This window comes from Tachypleus tridentatus, chromosome 8, assembly GCF_004210375.1.
Source record: "Tachypleus tridentatus isolate NWPU-2018 chromosome 8, ASM421037v1, whole genome shotgun sequence".
Taxonomy (NCBI): domain Eukaryota; kingdom Metazoa; phylum Arthropoda; class Merostomata; order Xiphosura; family Limulidae; genus Tachypleus; species Tachypleus tridentatus.
The window spans coordinates 98854234-98866628 of NC_134832.1; the positions used below are offsets into that span (position 1 = coordinate 98854234).

Consider the following 12395-nt stretch of genomic DNA (forward strand, 5'->3'; position numbering starts at 1 on the left):
AAGCATTTCTGTCTTTAAAATGTGTTTTAGTGGAAGCTCCTGCGTTGACATATCCTTGGCAAAATTTAAGTTGTGCATACAGTTCCTTGAAAGAGCGTTTGCCCTCTATCAGCAATGTCACATTTTGATAGAAAACAAATACTGCAAATAATTGTTAATTAATTTGTTTTTATTCTAAAGTCTAATTATCAAATATAACACTGTTATGTGTGAAAGAAGTTGAATGTAATCAAAATCTACAAAGAAAATATATACTTTGAAATTTGCTGATTATATAAGTATCCAAGTTCCAAAGTCAGTACTTCGTGAAACCACCTTTGGCAGCAATTGTTGCTGTTCGTCTTTTCAGATAAGTATCTACCAGCTTTGCATAATGGGATGCTGTAATTTTGTCCATTTTTTCTGGCAAAATTGCCCCAGTTCTGAGAAGTTCATTCGAAATCGTTGATGAACTGCAATATTCAACTTTCGTCAAAATTTTTCTATTGCATTCAATTCGGAAATTTGACTAGACCAAAATAGAACATTTACTTTCTTTTATTGAATCCACTATAATGACGCTTTGGCCCTGTGCCTCGGATCACTGTCCTGCTGAAATGTGAATTTTAAACACAGTATTTTATTCTTGGCTGACTCAAGCAGAATTTCTTCCATAATTCGCCTGTACTTTATACCATCCATCTCATTCTCAATCCTGAATAACATCCTTATAACATGATACTGCCATCATCATGCTTAATAGTTGGGATAGTATTGATTGTTTGATGTGTTGGGTTTGTGACAGATGTAATGCTTTGAGTTTAGTTCATAAATCTCAATTTTTTACTCATCTGTCCACAACACCTACTGCCATATATCCCTAGTATCATTTATACGCTTTATTGCAAACACCATACGAGATTTAATATGATTCGTTTTTAGAAATGGCTCCTTTCTTGCCACTCACCCATACAGGCTGTCTTTATGTAGGGATTGCGATATTAATGATGCATGAACGCTGACTCGGATGTGGAGCTTTGCAAACCTTTCAAATCCTCTGCTGCCTTCATAGTGGCATCCCTAATCAGTTTCCTGCTTGCTTGGCGGGTTAGTTTGGAAAAACTGTCTGATTTGGGTAATGGTAGTATGAAGCACATTTCACATCTTAATGATTGATTTCACCATATTCAAAGGGATAATCAGCGACCTTCTTCTAATCTGTGCTTCTCTACCACTTTATCTGTGATTTATTTGTAAAGCTCCTTGATCTTTGTAGTTGGATTGTCATATCATCATGTGAGTTGTGACCTGAGCAGATGCATTTACACTGAAGTCAAATTAAACCGCCTTGATTACATACAGACAGAGATCATTACACTAATTTTCTGGCCTAATCTTTTGCATCTGAACTGATTTAGGGTTGCCACAGCAAAGAGGTTCAATACGTAGGCAATTGAGAATATATATATTTTTTCAAAATCTAACTTACTTACATAATATCAGTTTGGAGTAGATTGCGTAAATCCTAAACGTAAAGTCTCATTTGAAAGTTTCGTGAATGCAGCCTCGGAAGGCAACAAAATGTGAAAATATTGAAAAGTGGTGAATACCTTACAAGGCAATGTATGACAGCCGTGGTAACATGAGAGTGGTCTTCAGTCACGTGGATTGCGAGTACGCCTGAAGATAGAAACTTTGTGTACATTATTATGTGTTATTTTTTAAAACAGAGGTTGCTTTATTGAAAGATAGGTTTGGAATTTTGTTGTGGAATATCCTTTGCGAGAGATTTTATTTCACGATTTCACACCTAGATATGTTATAGATTGCCTGGTAAACTTTCTTCGACTCTGAAATGTACTAGAATGATAGTTTTACTGCATTTTTCAGATTGATGCTTTGTAAATAACTAAATATATTTGGAGAAAACCTGTGAGAGCACATACGAGTAAAGTTTACAACCCATATATTTAGTTAAAATCTCCCTTCATTATCTCACATCAGTCAATGCGCGTATGTCCAAATGTTTACTTTGGCTTTGATTGTGTTGTTTATCTGTAAACCTCTGTAAAATTTCTTTCTCTTGTATAAATATACAGTAAAAACAGAGAAGATTCAGTACTACTCTGGAGTGTAGTATCCAATGAATGGTCCTGTTTTTGTGTCTCCTACAGGCTACTTTGAGAAAAATTAGGGCAACCTTAAAATACCATAATAGCTTTAATCACAATAATATGCTTGAGTTACCATACATTACAAATAATAGCTTCGATAATTTGTTTTACAAAGTAACTACACAGCTACAAGTAAAACTTGTAGCAAATTTAGCAATTTTGCTAAAACTTACCATGGTAATAAATGAATTTAGGATTTTAAAGAGATGCTATGTAGGTTATTAAACAATTGGTGATTCAGTAACCGTTTATGATCTTATAAAGGCAGTTTATCGATGTTGTTGGGCAACGAATAATTGAAGTATCATATACTGTATAATATACTAATGCCATAATTCACTGGTCGGATATGACAAAGGATACTGGAAAGATATCAGGTAGGTTATTACATAATCTAATATTCAATGTTTATATACAATGAAGTTTATAAAAGGCAGATTACCTACGTGGTTAGACCAAACACAACTGAGCGATAATGTGTGACGTACGTTACTAAAGAAAATGTATCTAATCAATGAAACCCGAATATTCAACATGAGGTATTGCCTAGTCCATATTAAAATATTTACTTAATTTTTATCTTTCAGCACTCCCTGCTTCTAGTAGAATTTTTTTTTTTTGAATTTCGCACAAAGCTACTCGAGGGCTATCTGTGCTAGCCGTCCCTAATTTAGCAGTGTAAGACTAGAGGGAAGGCAGTCAGTCATCACCACCAACCGGCAACTCTTGGGCTATTCTTTTACCAACGAATAGTGGGATTGACCGTACCATTATAACGCCCTCACGGCTGAAAGGGCGAGCATGTTTAGCGCGAAGGGCCGGTCATTTTGAATAATTATTAACTATAACTTTAATAATTAAAATAAAATGCATTCTTTGAGTACATTTGAAACTGTGGATCAGTCTCAAGTAAAATTATTTTTACTTTGCAAAAAAAAACAAACATGTTTTTATATTTTCTTACGATTTTACAGAAGTATCCAAGGAAAAGTGTGTGTCTATATTTCTTTGATACTTGTATTTTTGTCGCATTTCTCGGTTAACAAATGGTAATTTATTATTTGGTATATTATAAACTTTAAAGCAATATATGTTCTGACATTCTCTTGAATGATATTTTCCGCACTATTCTCACTCCTTCACACATTATGTGTTGTAGAATTTGATCAGCACCTATCTATATTTCTGTTTATTTTTCATCCTCAAAATAGTTTTAACCAAATAGCAAAATTTTGAAACTTATATTCTTGCGTTGTTGACTGTCAATCTATAAAAGTTGTGATTATGATTTTTTTGTAATCAACTCAGCTGGTAAAACCCTATTTTCGTTTTTGTACAGAAATTCAATGTTCCTTATTTAATAACCAAACCAAATATACTTCACCACACAAAACGTAAAGAAACAGTGTTTATCTCAAATTGTTAAGTGGAAGTTGCTTGTATGAAACAGTAAATAAACTCCTTAAAGATGCAACAACGTATTAACGTATTAAAAATCTTTAGAAACAATAGATATCGCCAGAGGTCTCTATAGATCAGCATCTGGCTTAACTCATAAAAAAATGTTTGTTTGGTTGTTTTTAAATTTCGAACAAAGCTACACGAGGGCTATTTGCGCTAGCCATCCATAATTTAGCAGTGTAATAAGACTAAAGGGAAGGCAGCTAGTGATCATCACCCACCGCCAACTCTTGGGCTACTCTTTTACCACAGAATAGTGGGATCGACCGTCACGTAATAATGCTCTCACGGCTGAAAGGCCGAGCATATTTGGTGAAAGAAAAAAACGATGTTGAAATTCGTTGCTTCATTAAAATGATAAATGATGACCGCTGACTTTTTACGTTTAGAAAAAAACAAACCCAAAACATTCGCTATTCTTTCTGCCACTTATGTGAAAACCACGTATTGCATTGCCAAGTAACATTAAAAAAAAAGAAAAGAAAATATTAAAGAAAATATTATGAACATTTACAAGCGGCAATGTAACAAAATTTTACATTGGTCAAAAACTGTATGTTTGATACTAAAAAAGTTTTGTGAAAATTCGAAAAAATAAAAGTTTTATTTAAAAAAAGAACTAAACATATTATCAAGTCAGTAGACCACAGAATATTCCCATGGCTCGCTAACTCCAAAAATCCAGTGTTCTAGCATAGTCCATCCCACGTCCAAGACTGACCGTCAAAGATACTTAAGAAAACTCAACTAGTGTTAAATACTTTTAATATTCTAAGCATAAAACAATACAATAATGATGCGGATAATCAGTTAATTAACAAGTTTTTAGCAAAAATGGTTGTTTTTAATCATATTTAATCTTGTCAGTATCTTACTTCTTTTGCTGTATTCGCATAAAATAAGTAAAAGTAGGTACTTTTAAATGTTTTAAATGCAACGTTTTCCTTTATGTTTGTTCCAAATTTGCTGAAAACGTGAAAATCGTGACGGAAAATCTATTTGGCGTAGTTTGATAATACTGTTACGTTGCTATAACATGAATAAAGTGAATTAGCGACTGATAATAAGACATTTTGAGTTCAACAGCTTAATTGCTAGATGATTAACAAAGGAGGTAGGTATGTAACTTCGAATTCTCCTTGACCTTAATTTGAATTTTGTGTAATCAAATTTAGTAAGTACTACGCACTTACCACATTAAACAAATTTCGAAAGCGCCACCTAGCGACGACACTGTGGACCAAGACACGCATGAGTTACGTGATTATTAGTATGATTTCTGAAACTGATAATATAATGCTTTGAAAATGTATTTGCTCGACACGACGTGGTACTAAAAATAGCCTTGTTTATGATATTACTTAAGGAGCATTGAGAACTGGAACAATAAATGTATTTAGATCTACTTGTTTCAAACAGTTACCTATTCTAAACGAACAAAAGTCTGTGAGCGTCCAAAACTATGGCTATAGGAAAACTGGGGTATCGCAATCTTTATATCTGGAAATCGCCAATTAATTTTATACTTAAAAGGCTGAACCGAGAACAAAAGTACTTTTAAAGATCAAACTACGCTGAGTTCTATGAAGTTCTAAGTTTCCTGCTCTTACATTTTTGCTATACGAGCGAAAGAATGAACATTATTAGATTGTTTCCGGGACCGGTATGGCCAAGTGTGTTAAGACGTTCAACTCGTAATCCGAGGGTTGCAGGTTTGAATCCCGGTAGCACCAAACATGCTCGTCCTTTCAGCCATGGGGGCGTTATAAAGTGATGGTCAATACCACTATTCGTTGGTAAAAGAGTAGCCCAAGAGTTGGCGGTGGGTGGTGATGACTAGCTGCCTTCCCTCTAGTCTTATACTGCTAAAAAATTGTGACGGTTAGCGCAGATAGCCCTTGTGTAGCTTTGGGGAAAATTCAAAACAAATAAATAAGATAGTTTCCAATGTTCAGGTGGTAGCGCATGTGAGGTTACGGCTAAAATGTGTAACAGAAGAGCATTAAAAAGTGTTCAGTGCTTGAAGTGTTTTCGTGAATAGGACATTTTAGACTTTTTTTTCTGCATATAAAGAAAACAAATATTACAATAAAAAGGAAAAAAAAGAATATACAGATAGTACCAATTCAAATTTAGCCACATCTACTATGGTTTCCCTTTCTAATTTAGCGACATAGGAAAAAAATTAATCCCCAACCCATTTAACTCTGTCATCATTGTGTCGCTTTAGTTAAAATTTAAAGATTACATTATCTTATCGGACAACTGTAATTAACAACTTTATTGCGACTCGAAAGTGTCGTATCCTTTAAGTAAATAAAAGCTTTTTATCTTTCAAGGCAGTTTATCCTAACCTGAAAAACAAAAGTTATGTGATCTTCAGATTAACAAACTAACCAATTTTATTGCTTTGAGTAAAAAAAGGTGGACTGTTTGCAATGTGTTGGCCGCGGGACAAAAATATTGAATTCTGATGTTATGTCTGTTTGTTATTTTTAAATTCGCGCAAAACTACACGAGGGCTATCTGCGCTAGCCATCCCTAATTTAGCAATGCAAGACTAGAAGGAAGGCAGCTAGTCGTCACCACCCATCGCCAAACCACTTTACCAACCAATACTGCGATTGACCGTCACATTATAACGCCCCCACGGCTGAAAAGGCGAGCATGTTTGGTGCGACGGGGATTCGAACCCGCGGATTACGAATCGAACGCCTTAACCAACCTGGCCATGCCGGGCCACTGATGTTATAAGTCTTGGAGGCTAATGAAATACGATAGTTTGAAATTTTGTTATAGATGATATTTCTTGAATCTTGACATCCATAGGCTATTCTTGATTAAATTCTGAACAAAGCCTTTATTGTGGCTATTATTATTTATGAATACTTTTATTGCTTAACACGAGCTCTTCTTTTCATTTTTAAAGTATAAAGTTACAGAAAAGGCTGTCCGTGACGTGACCACCATCGGTTTCGGAACCAGATTTTTAGCGATATAAGCCCTCACGTTTATTGCCGGGGAGAATATTTAATAGCAAGGTTACATGAAAGTATTTGACATCATTTGTCAGACAATGTAAAGCAATGCCATGCAGAAAATTCTAATAATACTCTCATGTTTTACTAGCCTATTCTTGAACTTTAATAACAGCAGTCTTTTCTAATTAAGTACTGGAATATTTCATTAAAATGGAAAGATATTCGACTTCATAACTGGTTTTCAAGTTCTTTTAAAAAAACAACAACGAACATTCAATTACAATAATTTGGTGTGACCGTATTTTAGTTTTAGCCTTCAAAAATTTACAACAAATATATTTTCAATAAACTGCTTTTTTGTAGAGCATGTTTTAGTAAAAAGCTTTCTATTTGGTGCTAGAGAACTTGATAATTCTAACCATTAAACCTACGGTAGTTGTATAAACAAATTAATTCTATCTTAACTAACTCTACCAAATTTAGATCACTTAAACTCAAATGTTAACTTTGCCTTTCAGAAATTAAAAAAAATATATTAAAACACTACCACTCAAACTATTTATCGCCGCTCCTTACTCACGGAGGCTTAGCGGTAGGTTTGAGGGCTTAATATACTAAAAAGGGGATTTCAAGACCTGTGGTGAGCATAGCACAGATAGCCCATTACGTATCTTTGTGCTAAACTACAAACAAACAGACTGACCACCAAATAAAATAATAATAATGAAAAACAATGAACAATTTCCTGGAGAGCAGTACAAGCAGCTGATGATCTAAATATATTGCTTCAACTTTCGCAATAAATATGAAACCAAAGAGCGAGATTAGAATACTGCGAGTGCCATAAAAGCTCTTTGGTTTTTGGTCTTTGGAATCGAGCCCCTGATTCTACTGTTTTATAACCGTAAACTCACCATGACCACTGAAGAAGATATATTTAGTGCTGAATTTGTTTGCAAATGCTTTCATCAGTTCGTCCAATAATCGTACATAAATAATTTTATGTATCAAAGGGACGACTAATATACTATATGATTGTTTTATTCGGAGAAAGACGAATAATTTCATAAATAATTTTATCAACCTTTACACGATTTTGTATTAGTAGTAATAATAGCTTTTTTGTGGTCTAATTTAGACGTTTACGGATAATTTGTTATGATTTTCGCTCAAAGCTACACGAGGGTTCTCTACGCTAGCCGTCCCTAATTTAGTATTGAAAAACTAAAGGTAAAGCAGTTAGTTATCAACATCCATCGCCAACTCTTGGACTACTCTTTTACCAAGGAATAGAGGGATTAATCGTAATTTACAACGCCCTCACGGATAAAAGGGCGATCTTGTCTTATGGAAGACAAACTGGAATTCGCCACTTTCAGATTGCGACTTAAGCGCCATAACCACTTGGCCATGTCGGGCCAAAACTGAATATAGAATTTGACAATTAGTAATATTAGCTGGGGTACCTGTGCTCTGAACGGAAGTTATGTAAATTCATGATTAATGAAAGGTTATCATGGTACATGAAAAGTTGTTTTCTTTATATATGCTTTAAAAAACAACACACCCAAAACACCCATAAAAACAGCAAATTACAAAATGTGAAACCGTAACTTTGAATGTATCTTTTCATGGACCCAATAAACTTTCATGTCAAATTTGGTAAAGATACATCAACAAGGACAAATTTTTGGTAAAAAATCCCCGAAAAATACACTCCTTAAAACCACAAAATGCAAAATTGAAAATTTGTATGTATTTCCCCATTGACGCAACGAACCTCCATACCAATATTGGTGAAGATCCATCCACACCCTGCGAAGTATTTACATGGTCATACAACAGACAGTACTATTATATTTATATAGATGACGCCAGTACATTAGAATATGTGATGTATTCATGACGTCATATCTGCACCCTGAGAATGGAGAGAGAATAAAGTTTTCCATGACAAGAAAGAGAGGCTAAACAGAAAAATTGTAACTCCTATTGCAAATCTACATACACACAGGATAAAAATTTCGCGAAGTTGGAGGTTGCCCCTCGCGTAATAAAATGTTTTTCCAGTATCATTCAAGCAAGAGTTCTATTATAGTATAATACAAAAAATACGGGCGTAATACTGCTTAACAGAAAAAAAAATTGCAATAATGTGTTTTTATCCCAAAAACGTTTTGCATTTACCTGAAAATTATATATATACAATGCATACGGAAATGTTTTACATGCACAAATAAAAGCTGTAAATACATTTCCAGATTACTCTGCAATTTCGGCATTTTAAGCGTTTGCACTTTTCTTTACTGAATGCATTTAATCAACAAACTATTTTTTTAAGTAATTACAACGTTGCCACTCAGTGTTTCAGTGATAAATGTACGAACATGCGCTCAAATTCAGGACTCGATTTCTCGTGTTGGTCAAAGCGCACATAATAGTCCACTGTGTTGCTTAGAATTAAAAAAAGTCAACACATTAAATATTGTTTTCTCCACTCTTAGTTTATCAATATGGCATGTTAACTAGTAATATTAATACGTCCTCCTTCTTAATTGTCTGTTTGGAAAATTAAATGAGTTATAAACAATTCTGAGTTTTGTATTTTTCTTTACACTGAAGAAAGTTTTTTTTTTTCAAACAAAAAAGATGACTCTAATTTCAGCAAAAGAAAATCCTCAAAATCCAAATATTTCGCTACATATTGGTCTGGAATCAAATGGGCTTTTATTACAAATGTTATGCCTATTGTATCCGGGGCCTGGCATGGCCTAGCGCGTTAAGGCGTGCGCTTCGTAATCTGAGGGTCGCGGGTTCGCGCCCGAGTCGTGCCAAACATGCTCGCCCTCCCAGCCGTGGGGGCGTTATAATGTGACGGTCAATCCCACTATTCGTTGGTAAAAGAGTAGCCCAAGAGTTGGCGGTGGGTGGTGATGACTAGCTGCCTTCCCTCTAGTCTTACACTGCTAAATTAGGGACGGCTAGCACAGATAGCACTCGAGTAGCTTTGTGCGAAATTCCAAAAACAACAACAACCTATTGTATCCTTTCGACGTTTAATGTTGCTGCAGAAGTTTAAATATATGCTTTCAAAACTTTATTCTGAGTTTCTAGACCTTGCAGTAAGTGTTATCAGTGATTAATTTAGGGAAAATTAAACTATTTTCCCATCACATGAGTTAAACGTTTCATTCGAACTGTAGAAATTCTAGCTTTTATATAAAGCGATGCTCTCTTGTCAGTTACGGCCTTGCATGCCCAGGTGGTTAAGGCGCTTGAGTTGTAACCTGAGGATTGCGGGTTCGAATCTCTATCCCATTAAACATACTCGTCCTTTCAGATGTGGGAGCATTATAATGTTGCGATCAGTCCCATTATTCGTTGGTAAAAAAGTAAACCAAGAATTGGCGGTTGGTGGTGATAACTATCTGCCTTCCCTCTAGTCTTACACTGCTAAATTAGGGACGTCTGGCGTAGATAGTCCTTATGTAGCTTTGACGACTAGCTGCCTTTCCTCTCGTCTTTCACTATTAAATTCGGGACGGCCAGCGCAGATATAGCCCTGTGCAAAATTAAAAAATAAACAAACTCTTATCAGTCTAAATACACCAATCTGCTAGTAATAGCATAAGATTTTGGCTTGGTATTCGCGGTTTACAGAAATTATAGCTTAAAAACGTAGCACTGGAAAGAAATCTCCATGAGCTAGCGGCGAGTTTGAAAATAATTCAAATGAGATTTGTATTTCCCTCTGAGATTATTTAAAATATGACACGCCTTTTCTGAACGTATACCAAACATTACCTTTAAAACTGTATTCTATCCAATCTCATACTTGAGGGAAGTTGCTGAACAACCACATAAACTGCTTATATTACGCAAGTTCCTAAAGGAAATGTACGCTGTATTTCGGTACAGTAGGAGTGTCACAACTCATTGGTAGGCTTTGTTTTTTTTTTTAACTCAAGCTTTACCGACAACAATAATCTGACTACATGCTCTTTCACAAAATCTCATTTTCTTTAAAATCATCCAGGCACTCCTTGTACCACACCATTACACGTTCTGCAGTGTATCTTGCCACTTAAAATTCCCCTCATCAAATTTTCTCTCTGACATTTCCTTTTCGCCGGAGAACGCAGAAGCGTTAGATGAACCTGCCCTGCTCGGGTTAAGCGTGCCCCACCCTTCGGCCTAGTTGACTATGTCAGGTTAATAGATTGTAATCTCCTGGGGAAAAGAGCTCTTCTGTTGTTTATTCATAAGGCTTAAAACAAGCTTACCTTTTTCATCTGTCGCAGAATGAACAATCCCTTCTAAGAGAAGCTGTGCCAGCAAGATCAGGTGAGCCTTGGCCAGGGGGGAAAGCAAGGCCACTGCCTTTCCCTATCTTCCAAGCTAGAACATGAAATAAGACCACGCCCAGAGCTTGACAAACAGGGCGAGATAGAAGTAGAACTAACCTTTCGCCTGGGAATCCCACAGTACATGAACCACGTGCTGAAATGGGGCAATGTGTGTTGGGCCCACCTGCTTGAATAATAATATACAGCTCAGTAACAGAGCACAAACACTGCCGCGAACCAGATAATGAAAAGTCAAAGGTCATCTGCTTTCAGATCGCAGGGTCAACCCACAGCAAACCGAGCTGATCGCCCATATTTTGTTAACATGATATATACACCAGTTTTTTTCTCCTCTTTACTTGGTGGGAAACACTTCGCAGGAATCTAAATGTAGTAACCCTTGACCCAGTTGTTGTCGAGCACATAGCAACGATGTGGTTTTATTGAACCAACCACTTTCTTGTTTCTTTCTGCTAGCTTTGTTTAACAGGGTGTGCAGGTGCCAAGTGAAATGAACTTTCACAAAAAATCACAAGGCTTAACTTCACTGTTCGGTGCGTAGACGTCGGCGCTTTGAAAGTGACTGCAATTATTATTTTTACACCAAATTTCTGCAAGCTTGGTTCGGCCATTTACAACAAAAACATTAAGCAGCTGAAGAATGGATTCCATTCAGAAAGTAATTATGCTAAGATGGAAATTAACTACGGCTGGCAGACCTGCAAGAATCCCACATATTAATTTTACTCACGTCTGCGAAGAAAGGTGCATTTCTTCCTTGTCAGCGGTGACATAAAACAAATAATACATCTGATATTTATCAGATTCAAATAAATTTGAGCCAAAAAAGAGCAACACCAAAAGTAACCATTTAAATGCAACTATACTCCTATTTTTTTTTTTAAATACTTCAGCACAAATAGTTGAAAGAAACAAAAGTTTCACTACACATATACTACGTGAACGGAAGGCCGGACGGTGTTGAGGAAGACTTTTATATTTATATTTTTGAACTGGTTTGATTCATTATATTTGCATTTGAAATAAGGAACGTCATAAGTAATAGTCTATATATTTATTAAGTGCTCAGATGTTTGAACATCTCAGTTTTAGAGCTTCGAAATAATTAAACAAATAAACATTTTTAATGTAATCCTGTCTATTTATTTGAGTTCGTACTTTTCAGCCTTTTTTTTTTTAACAATTACACGATTCGAATATTTCACACGTTGCTTTTACAAATGACTCTAATGCCATAATTATTTGTCTTTCCTTTCTAAACAGATGGTTCGAGATCAAGGAAAATTTGTTTTTATAGAAATAGCCCGGCATGCCAGGTGATTAACTCCCTCGACTCGTAATCTGAGGGTCGCGGGTTCGAATTGCTCGGCCTTTCAACTGCAGGGGTATTATAATGTCACGATCAATCCCACTATTCGTTGATAAAAGAGTAG

At 35.6% G+C, this 12395-nt stretch overlaps 1 long non-coding RNA gene across 1 annotated transcript in view; it reads right to left on the minus strand.

Moving 5' to 3' along the window:
* The window catches only part of LOC143223035 (uncharacterized), a 30899-nt gene extending 19328 nt beyond the window's left edge, over window positions 1-11571 (minus strand). The window contains exon 1 of the long non-coding RNA XR_013012624.1: window positions 10879-11571. This is a non-coding gene — a long non-coding RNA (uncharacterized LOC143223035). The remainder of the gene's footprint in view (window positions 1-10878) is intronic.
* Between the last annotated feature and the right edge of the window lie 824 nt (window positions 11572-12395).